The sequence below is a fragment of the Spermophilus citellus genome (genome assembly GCF_964194105.1).
Source record: "Spermophilus citellus genome assembly, chromosome: 2".
Lineage (NCBI taxonomy): Eukaryota > Metazoa > Chordata > Mammalia > Rodentia > Sciuridae > Spermophilus > Spermophilus citellus.
Genome location: NC_138183.1, coordinates 242,368,201 through 242,380,528, shown reverse-complemented (window position 1 = coordinate 242,380,528; position 12,328 = coordinate 242,368,201).

Genomic DNA, 12,328 nt, shown 5'->3' with positions numbered 1-12,328 from the left:
ATTGACTATGGAGAATAGCAGAGCCATAGAATTTATGCTATTTATGTTCTATGAGCCACTCATATTTCTGAGTCTATATTTTCTTGGTAAGATTTTAATATCTCTGACTTTTGAGGTTGCTATAAAGCTCAGTTTACATTATAAATCTGGATACACTATTCAGCAAATAAGTAAATTTGGATCATAAATATGTATACATATATATACACATAAATGTGTGTGTATATATATATACACACACATAATATAGACTTACAGACAGGTATACACATATGAATTTATTGTCTTCGATAATGATTTGGAAATATAATGACTACGATACAGTTAAAAAGTTAAATATTTGGACCTTTGAAAGTGTAGTCACCAATGAGGTTTCTGGAATTGATCTTCATGGGATTAGTGTCTTGTTGGACATAGGGTATGCTATCCAGACATAGAAGCAAATATTTTATTTTTTATTTTTTTATTGTTGGTTGTTCAAAACATAGTTCTTGATATATCATATTTCACACTTTGATTCAAGTGGGTTATGAACTCCCATTTTTACCCCGTATACAGATTGCAGAATCACATCAGTTACACTTCCATTGATTTACATATTGCCATACGAGTGTCTGTTGTATTCTGCTGCCTTTCCTATCCTCTACTATCCCCCCTCCCCTCCCCTCCCCTCCCCTCTTCTCTCTCTACCCCCTCTACTGTAATTCATTTCTCCCCCTTGTATTATTTTTCCCTTTCCCCTCACTTCCTCTTGTATGTAATTTTGTATAACCCTGAGGGTCTCCTTCCATTTCCATGCATTTTCCCTTCTCTCTCCCGTTCCCTCCCACCTCTCATTCCTGTTTAATGTTAATCTTCTTCTCATGCTCTTCGTCCCTACTCTGTTCTTAGTTACTCTCCTTATATCAAAGAAAACATTTGGCATTTGTTTTTTAGGGATTGGCTAACTTCACTTAGGATAATCTGCTCTAATGCCATCCATTTCCCTCCAAATTCTATGATTTTGTCATTTTTTAATGCAGAGTAATACTCCATTGTGTATAAATGCCACATTTTTTTTATCCATTCGTCTATTGAAGGGCATCTAGGTTGGTTCCACAGTCTTGCTATTGTGAATTGTGCTGCTATGAACATCGATGTAGCAGTGTCCCTGTAGCATGCTCTTTTTAGGTCTTTAGGGAATAGACCGAGAAGGGGAATAGCTGGGTCAAATGGTGGTTCCATTCCCAGCTTTCCAAGAAATCTCCATACTGCTTTCCAAATCGGTTGCACCAATTTGCAGTCCCACCAACAATGAACAAGTGTACCCTTTTCCCCACATCCTCACCAGCACTTGTTGTTGTTGGACTTCCAAATGGCTGCCAATCTTACTGGAGTGAGATGGTATCTTAGGGTGGTTTTGATTTGCATTTCTCTGACTGCTAGCAATGGTGAGCATTTTTTCATGTACTTGTTGATTGATTGTATGTCCTCCTCTGAGAAGTGTCTGTTCAGGTCCTTGGCCCATTTGTTGATTGGGTTATTTGTTATCTTATTGTCTAATTTTTTGAGTTCTTTGTATACTCTGGATATTAGGGCTCTATCTGAAGTGTGAGGAGTAAAGATTTGTTCCCAGGATGTAGGCTGCCTATCTACCTCTCTTATTGTTTCTTTTGCTGAGAAAAAACTTTTTAGTTTGAGTAAGTCCCATTTGTTGATTCTAGTTATTAACTCTTGTGCTATGGGTGTCCTATTGAGGAATTTGGAGCCCGACCCCACAGTATGTAGATCGTAGCCAACTTTTTCTTCTATCAGACGCCGTGTCTCTGATTTGATATCAAGCTCCTTGATCCATTTTGAGTTAACTTTTGTGCATGGCAAGAGAAAGGGATTCAGTTTCATTTTGTTGCATATGGATTTCCAGTTTTCCCAGCACCATTTGTTGAAGATGCTATCCTTCCTCCATTGCAAGCTTTTAGCCCCTTTATCAAATATAAGATAGTTGTAGTTTTGTGGATTGGTTTCTGTGTCCTCTATTCTGTACCATTGGTCCACCCGCCTGTTTTGGTACCAGTACCATGCTGTTTTTGTTACTATTGCTCTGTTGTATAGTTTGAAGTCTGGTATTGCTATACCGCCTGATTCACACTTCCTGCTTAGCATTGTTTTTGCTATTCTGGGTCTTTTATTTTTCCATATGAATTTCATGATTGCTTTCTCTATTTCTACAAGAAATGCCATTGGGATTTTGATTGGCATTGCATTAAACCTATAGAGAACTTTTGGTAATATCGCCATTTTGATGATGTTAGTTCTGCCTATCCGTGAACAGGGTATATTTTTCCATCTTCTAAGATCTTCTTCTATTTCTCTCTTTAGGGTTCTGTAGTTTTCATTGTATAAGTCTTTCACCTCTTTTGTTAGGTTGATTCCCAAGTATTTTATTTTTTTTGAGGATATTGTGAATGGAGTGGTTGTCCTCATTTCCATTTCAGAGGATTTGTCGCTGATATACAGGAATGCCTTTGATTTATGCGTGTTGATTATATATCATGCCACAGGTAAAAGAGGTTCATCATCTCTGGTGTTATGGTTTAGATGTGAGGTGTCCCCCAAAATTCTATGTGTAAGAAAATGCATGGTTTTGAGGTGAAATTATGTTGTTATGAGACCCTTATCCCAATCAGTGAATTAATCCCCTGATGCCTGATTGGGGATTAACTGAGTGCTGATTATAGACTAATAGGGTAAATCTGGGGGAAATAAAGCCCTGGGGGTGTGCCTTTGGTGTTTATATTTTGTGCTTGTTGAGTGGAGTTCTCTTTCTGCTTCTTGATGTGATGTCTTGAGCTGCTTCCCTCCACCACCCTCTTCTGCCATGATGTCCAGCATCACCTTGAACCCTAAGGAATGGAGCCAGCCTTCTATGGAATGAGATGGCTTAAACCATGAGCCCCCAATAAACTTTTTCTCCTCTAATTGTTTTTGTCAGGTCTTTAAGTCATGGTATCAGAAAAGTTGACTATAACAGAAATTGGTACCATGAAGGGGGGGTCATTGCTGTGAGTAACCAGACAACATGGTCTAGAAACTTTTGGAACTTTTTGGAATTTGGGGGAGAAATTTTGTAAAGTTTAGGGATTACAGCTGGAAAAGCTTTAGATTGTTTTAAGTGGAGCTTAATGAGAGATTCTAGTGGGAGTTCTGAAGACTAGAATGCCAATAGGACTGTGGACAGTAAAGACAGGACTCCTGAGGTTTCAGAAAAGGCAGACTCTATTAGAAATTGGAAAAGTGGTCATGGTGCTACATTCTGGCTGAGAAGTTGTCTGCATTTTGCCCGTGTCCTAAGACTTCCTAGGAAGCTAATTTTAAAAGTGATGGACTTCTTAATCTGACAGAAGAAATTTCTAGGCAGCTTAGCATTCAGATGGTGGCATTATTGGCAGCTTTTAGACAAATTCATTACAATAATCAGGACAGAGAACAGATCAGAAAGATTTTAAAAACTTGGACTTGAAAGGTGGGAGTAAAACTGGGGCTGTTAAGGTGAGATTGCAATAAATCACCAAATTGATCTTAAGGCAGGAAACAGAAACTTTATTCACCAGATGGGGGTCCAGATCCACCAGCTGACAGGCCATGGGTAGGCTGCAAGTCTACACCCTTCAAACCCCTTCTGGGGTTTGAGTACACCTTTTATAGTCTAAAACCATATTGAAGCATAAGTGGTTGTTGCTATGATTCAAAACCATAAACAAACGTTATGAGATCTGAATCATAGGCAGAAAAGAGAGTGGGCCAAAACATCCCTAGTTGTGTACAAGTTAAGGAATGGTTACTAGCATCTAGACAATCAACCTCTGATGGGGTACATTGTCCAAGAAAAATGGGAACCAAAGAGAGAACACTTTTACATTGTATAAGAATTGCCATTTTGTATTGCTAAACATGCTGTGCAAAGCAACTGTTGATGGGTACAGAGGTGGGGCTTTCCCTGGGAGAGGCATTTCTTACATGACTTGGAGTCTCAGGGCAAAATGCAGTCTGTTTGGTCATTGCTCATATAGCCAGGCCCAAAGCAGGGCTAAGGAAGTTGTTACTAAAGTCATTGTAGCCAATAATGAAATGCTAAAGACTATGCCCAGAAAAACCATACCTAGGAAAGATGGTTTGAGGGCATCTCAGGAATTGGCAAGGTCACACCCATTTCAGGCCCAAAGGAATAAAAATTCTAATCAGGAGAGACCAGTGGGGTGCCCTGCTTGCACAGGACCCTGCTTGCATAGGGAGTGGTTTCACCATCCTCAGCCACCCAGGCACTTAAAGGCTTGCTGAAACTGTGGTCTCTGAAGGCTTAGCTACTGCTCAGTATAGAAGCAGACCTTGTTGGCAACCACATGGTGCTGGTTCTGCACAAAAGCAGGATGCTGGAGTTAGGGGGTGACAGAGGCTTCCAGCAAGATTTCAAAGAAAGGCCTGGGAGGACAGGCAAAGTGCAGAAGGGTTGGAGTCACTGCAGGCAGCCCCTGAGAGGGAACTGTGTGGAGATCTGAAGAGGAAGCTGAAGCTGAAGTGGAGATCCCCAAGATCGAAAAATGCCAGTAATGTGGGACATGTGCCAAGGAAACCTACAGGAACCAGGCAGAGACAAACCCACAGAGAGGCCATATGGGCTGTAATCAGCACAGTCAAAGGGCAGAGCTACACAAGCCCTGTGGAGAGAATGTCACAATGCCATGTGCTCCCAGTGCTGGACACCGAGTACAGAATGTGTCTGCCCAACTGGATTTCAGTCTTTGCACTTTTTTATATTTTATTTAGAGACAGGGTTTCACTGAGTTGCTTAGTGTCTCAATAAGACGCTGAGGTTGGCTTTGGATTTATCATTCTCCTGTCTCAAGCTTCCAGGCCTCTGGGATTATAAGCATGCACCACCATGCCTGGCTCCATAAATTTTCTCTCTATATATGGCCTACAGAACCTGTTATAAAAACCATATTTATGGATAAGAATCTGATTTTCTTGATTCCAACGCAGGTCTTTTGGCCCTGCAACTATTCATTCAAGAGAGAATACAAGCTAAGTAAGGGTAAAGGCAAAATGTTTTAATCATCTTTTTTGCTAATGTGACCAAAAGGCCTGACAAGAACAACTTCAGAGTAGGAAAAGTTTATTTCAGGGCTCATAATTTAAGAGTCCATAGACAGCTAGTTCTATTCCTTGGGGCTCAAAGCAAAGCTGAACATCATGGTGTAAGAGTATGGTGAAGGAAAGCAGCTCATATGATGGTCAGCCAGCAGAGAAAGAGAATCCACTTGCCAGATACAAAATATATACCCCAAGGCCATACCCCAATGACCCACCTCCTCCAGCCACACCCTACCCTTCAGTTATCACTCAGTTAATCCTGTCAGGAGATTAATTCACTGATTGAGTTAAGGCTTTCATAACCCAATCATTTCTCTTCTAAGCCTTCTTACATTGTCTCACACATGACCTTTGAGGACTCCTAACATCCAAACCATAACACAGAATAACATGGGATGACAATCTCTTATACTTTGGTTATAATACACATTATAGAAATGACGTCTGCTGGGAAGATTGGCTCTGTCTGACCATGATACACTAATAAATGCAGCATCTTGTGAGCTCACTTCTGTCCCTAGTCTTTGAGATCTTTGCAAGACAAGTCCCATTCCCAAGGGCCTTGGAAATAAAATGCCCATGTGGAGCAGTTGGAAAACACTACTATAGAAAGCAATCAGTCTTCACCAGTTTTCAGAAAGTTGCAAGATGAATCTAAGAAAAACAAAGCATTCATAATGAATCATGCATTTTTCCAATATATGGAGAAAACAAAAAAGCAAAAAATACAAAATAATGTACATAAAATTTGATTCTAACTTAAATTATCACTATTTGCAGATGACATGATTCTATACCTAGCAGACCCAAAAGGGTCTACAAAGAAACTATTAGAGCTAATAAATTAATCTAGTGAAGTGGCAGGATATAAAATCAACATGCATAAATCAAAGGCATTCCTGTATATCAGCGACAAATCCTCTGAAATGGAAATGAGGACAACCACTCCATTCACAATATCCTCAAAAAAAATAAAATACTTGGGAATCAACCTAACAAAAGAGGTGAAAGACTTATACAATGAAAACTACAGAACCCTAAAGAGAGAAATAGAAGAAGATCTTAGAAGATGGAAAAATATACCCTGTTCACGGATAGGCAGAACTAACATCATCAAAATGGCGATATTACCAAAAGTTCTCTATAGGTTTAATGCAATGCCAATCAAAATCCCAATGGCATTTCTTGTAGAAATAGAGAAAGCAATCATGAAATTCATATGGAAAAATAAAAGACCCAGAATAGCAAAAACAATGCTAAGCAGGAAGTGTGAATCAGGCAGTATAGCGATACCAGACTTCAAACTATACAACAGAGCAATAGTAACAAAAACAGCATGGTACTGGTACCAAAACAGGTGGGTGGACCAATGGTACAGAATAGAGGACACAGAAACCAATCCACAAAACTACAACTATCTTATATTTGATAAAGGGGCTAAAAGCTTGCAATGGAGGAAGGATAGCATCTTCAACAAATGGTGCTGGGAAAACTGGAAATCCATATGCAACAAAATGAAACTGAATCCCTTTCTCTTGCCATGCACAAAAGTTAACTCAAAATGGATCAAGGAGCTTGATATCAAATCAGAGACACAGCGTCTGATAGAGGAAAAAGTTGGCTACGATCTACATACTGTGGGGTCGGGCTCCAAATTCCTCAATAGGACACCCATAGCACAAGAGTTAATAACTAGAATCAACAAATGGGACTTACTCAAACTAAAAAGTTTTTTCTCAGCAAAAGAAACAATAAGAGAGGTAGATAGGCAGCCTACATCCTGGGAACAAATCTTTACTCCTCACACTTCAGATAGAGCCCTAATATCCAGAGTATACAAAGAACTCAAAAAATTAGACAATAAGATAACAAATAACCCAATCAACAAATGGGCCAAGGACCTGAACAGACACTTCTCAGAGGAGGACATACAATCAATCAACAAGTACATGAAAAAATGCTCACCATCGCTAGCAGTCAGAGAAATACAAATCAAAACCACCCTAAGATACTATCTCACTCCAGTAAGATTGGCAGCCATTAGGAAGTCAAACAACAACAAGTGCTGGCGAGGATGCGGGGAAAAGGGTACACTTGTTCATTGTTGGTGGGACTGCAAATTGGTGCAGCCAATTTGGAAAGCAGTATGGAGATTTCTTGGAAAGCTGGGAATGGAACTACCATTTGACCCAGCTATTCCCCTTCTCGGTCTATTCCCTAAAGACCTAAAAAGAGCATGCTACAGGGACACTGCTACATCGATGTTCATAGCAGCACAATTCACAATAGCAAGACTATGGAACCAACCTAGATGCCCTTCAATAGACAAATGGATAAAAAAATGTGGCATTTATACACAATGGAGTATTACTCTGCATTAAAAAATGACAAAATCATAGAATTTGGAGGGAAATGGATGGCATTAGAGCAGATTATCCTAAGTGAAGCCAGCCAATCCCTAAAAAACAAATGCCAAATGTTTTCTTTGATATAAGGAGAGTAACTAAGAACAGAGTAGGGATGAAGAGCATGAGAAGAAGATTAACATTAAACAGGGATGACAGGTGGGAGGGAATGGGAGAGAGAAGGGAAAATGCATGGAAATGGAAGGTGATCCTCAGGGTTATACAAAATTACATACAAGAGGAAGTGAGGGGAAAGGGGAAAATAATACAAGGGGGAGAAATGAATTACAGTAGAGGGGGTAGAGAGAGAAGAGGGGAGGGGAGGGGAGGGGAGGGGGGATAGTAGAGGATAGGAAAGGCAGCAGAACACATCAGACACTAGTATGGCAATATGTAAATCAATGGAAGTGTAACTGATGTGATTCTGCAATCTGTATACGGGGTAAAAATGGGAGTTCATAACCCACTTGAATCAAAGTGTGAAATATGATATGTCAAGAACTATGTAATGTTTTGAACAACCAACAATAAAAAAAGAAAAAAAAATAACAACATAATTTCACCTCTAAATCGTGCATTTTCTTACACATAGAATTTTGGGGGACACCTCACATCTAAACCATAACACCAGAGATGATGAACCTCTTTTACCTGTATTTCTTGGGCATTTGTGCTGCTTTATTTTAGGAATGTCCACTTTGTTTATTTGCCTATTTGTTGAATGGGTCGTGTGTGTGTGTGTGTGTGTGTGTGTGTGTGTTTGTGTGTGTGTGTGTTGAGGTTTTTAGGCTCTATTTTCACCTTGATAATTGTTTTATTTGTGTATAGAAGTTTTAAATGTGATGTCATCTTAGTTAGCGATTCTTTTTCTTCCCCCTAAGCTTTAGTTGTCCTATTCAGGAAGTAGTTGTCTGTATCCATAGTTGGGCTGTTGACCTTCTATTTTCTTCTAGCAGTTGCACCATTTCTGGTTTTATACTCAGGTCTTTGATTCATTTTGAGTTAACTTTTGTGCAGGGTGAGAGTGAGGGATTTAGTTTCATTCTTCTACGCATTGGTCTCCAGTTTTCCCACTACCATTTGTCAAAGAGGCTCTCTTTTCTCTAACATGTTTTTGGCAGCTGTGTTGAGGATAGGATGCCTGTAGCTGCGTGGGTTTGACTCTGTGTTCTCTTTTCCTCTGAGCTACATGTTTGCTTTTATGCAAGTGCCATGCTGTTTTATTTATTTATTTATTTATTTATTTATTTATTTATTTTACTAAGACTTTGCCTTTAATTCTTTGATCTCTAGCTTTAAGTAAATTTTCATGCCTAAACAACACATTTCCTAGTGTTCTTATTATGATCTTAATGAAAAATTAGATTTTATTTTCTTCCGAGATGTTAATGTTTTACTCAATAGCACTAAAACCTGCCTGGTGTGTTGATAGTAGTATCACAAATTCGTTTTCTCTGCTATGTAATATTACGCATGTAGTTAGATTCTAATTCATTTATGTGTATGACAGTGTGTCATTTACACATGAGTGTAAATGAGTAAGGGTCTCAGTTGCTCACTTTGAAATCCATTGTAGCAGTTTTGCTGAGGCCTCACCTTCTGTGGGCTGTTCCCCGCCCATGAGTGTGGGAAAGGAGTTCTGAGGCAGACCCAAAGGACTAGACTCCTTAGTACTAGTCTGTATAGTACTCCTTTGTCAGCCCATTTGGCTCAAGGATTTCTTGGCAACCTTACATTTTATGACAGTCTCATCTCATATGCTCATTCAATCTTTTCTCTTTCCCTCCTTTATTTGGGGTCAGACTTGCTTCTTTCTCAACTTTTCTCATTGCCCTATCGCCTTTTACATGAGAATTCTCTGAAACATTTTGTTTTTGCATATGTAATCTCATCTAGTGTTGGCTTCTTAGGGGATCAGGACTAACAAAAACATATCCTGCCAAAGAATGTGAATTGTTTCAAGGTGTTTCTAATCTACACAAGTTTGCATCGAACTTTATTGTACATGGTACATGGATATTGTATTACTTCCTGTTCTTATTGATGATGTATAAATTACCACATGGTTTGCCATTTCCTCTTCCTTGAGTCCAAACTCCTACATGAATTAGAATGGTTTTTTGCAGGTTTTCAAGTGGGAGGATAATCCATAGATTATCCTATGACTAAGTAGAGTTCATATGAAGGATTGGGAATGGATACTGATATGTATGTCAAAAGAAGCTACCTCGCTTTCTGAGAGAGAATGCATCCCCAAATCAGTGTCAGTGCATAGTATAAAAGGTTGTTTGTTCTAGTACCAATAGCACCCCTGGCACAACAGCTTAGATAGGTGCTACCATTTGTCTACATCTGTGGTAGCCCATCATCTGGGTTTCTCAGGTCCTGGACTGGTTAATTAATTGGAGATATTATGCAGACCACGATTTGTGTGTATTCTAATTCTTACAGAGTGGCATTATTCTACTCCTTTACCTCCTACATAGAATTCTTCTAGATAATTTCGTGTTTACTATCTCCTTAAATCCTTCCATTACAGTTGTGCATAACCATGATCTTCTGCTTCCTAACATCAATATCCTTGGCAGTAGTCTGACCTTGTTTTAGACAGAACTAACCATTTATTTGTAACCAACAGTTATGCCAAGTTTAACAGTTCATTTTATATTTCTTTAACTGAATATCTAAGGCTGAATAGTGTATAAAAATATGTTTACTTAATTCATAGTTTGGGAGGTTGAAAGTCCATATAACATGGCACCAACTCTGGTGTGGGTTTCCCTGGATGCATCATATTACAGCAAATGTCATCAATGTGGAAGATGTGTGAAAGGGAGAGCTCACATGGCAAGAATGGAAGCCAGAGAGTATAGGGAGAGGCCCTCTGTCTTGCTCTTTTAAATAATCTTCTTGGGCTGGGGATGTGGCTCAAGCGGTAGCGCACTCGCCTGGCATGCGTGCGGCCCGGGTTCGATCCTCAGCACCACATACCAACAAAGATGTTGTGTCCGCCGAGAACTAAAAAAAAAATAAATATTAAAAATTCTCTCTCTCTCTCTCCTCTCTCCTCTCTCACTCTCTCTCTAAAATAAACAAACAAATAAATAAATAAATAAATAATCTTCTTGTGAGAATTAACTGGGGTCCCATGAGAATGACATTAGTTCATTTTGAGGTCAGTAACTCCAATGACCTTCCACTAGTCTCCTATTCTTAAAGGTCCCAGCACTTTTTATCTTTTCCAAATGGGGACCATCCCTGCAACACATATACCCTAAGGGGAAATACTCAAACCATAGCACTAAGTGTCTAGGATTAGTCTAAGAAATGTGTGATTTGTTTGGTGGGGAATGTTGGAGATACCATCCATTCATTGTTATGGTTTGGATGTGAGGTGCCCCCCATAAGCTCAAAAATGAAACAATGCAAGAAGGTTCAGAGGAGAAGTGATTGGGTTGTGAGAGTCTTAACCCAATCAGTGAGTTAATCCCCATAGGGATTAACTGAGTGGTAAACAAAGAGGTAGGTTGTACCTGGAGGAGGTGGGAATTGGGCCGTGGCTTGGGGTACATATTTGTATCTGGCAATTGGAGACCTCTTTCTCTGCTTTCTGATTATTATGTGAGCTGCTTTCCTCCACTACCTTTTTCTACCATGATGTTCTGTCTCACCAGAGCCCTGAGGAATTCATATGGCCTTCTATGGACTAAGACCTCTGAAACTGCAAGCTCTCAAATAAACTTTTCCTCCTCTACAATTGAGCAGATTGAGTTCTTTCATTGCAGGGGGTGAAAAAACTGACTCAGTCATTCATCATTGCCAGAATGGGGCACGACTCCTCTTGGTTAATGACATCTCTGGTCATGCTCTTTTTTATGGCCCTAGTTTGCCTGTGCCAGTAAATAATTCCGTCCATGTGTCTTCTGTCAACACGTAACACATACAAACACTCAAACCTCAAAAACAAAAAGAAGACAACATCAGTAATAACAAAACAGAAACAACTTTTGGAGATTCTCCCAAGGCTTTCTCAAGCTACAAAGCTCCATCCACATATTTATTCCATACACTGTGTATGATAAAACTGAGAACATCAAGACACTGAGGATTTGGGGGAATGGATCTTATCACTTGTGTCTTATTGTTCCTTATTCCAGTCTTCACATTTAAAGTGACAGAAACATTCTTTAAAATTTCATTCTGTGGGTTGATTTGTGATAACAGTGTTTGATGTTAGTACAGGAAGTTGCCTCTCTTAATAAGCTTGCAAAGCTATGGCTGTGGTTTCCCTCTTTAACCCAGAAAAGGCTGGACCCAGCTGCTGGCTGCTACTTCCAACTCTTATGAGAGTGCTCTGTTTAGGTTTCTGAGCTTTTGTTTGGCCAAAAAAAAAAAAAGCTCAACAAATTTATGAGTAAAACAAAAAGTATTTACTCAACAAATATTTATTGAGCAATGATAATATGTTAAGGACATGCTGGATGTTGGGAATCCGGTATTGAGCAAGATGTCTTCATTATCTTTATGCGTCTGTACTGGTGTGGACATTCATTTCTCTGGGTGGCAGGATGAATCACACTGTCATTGTGGAGCCAACAAAAAAGGAAATTAACCATTAGAAAGATGTTACAGCATTTCCGGTGTAATTAGGCATCTCTCTATGCCTCTGGAGGGTGCGTCCTCCTCTATGCTTGATATGGCTTTAAACTAGTTCAGTATCAGTACTTCCTGGGAGGCATTTTTTTTAGTTCCTACTCTGATTCCCACATTTGAAGACTGCTTTATTGAATGAA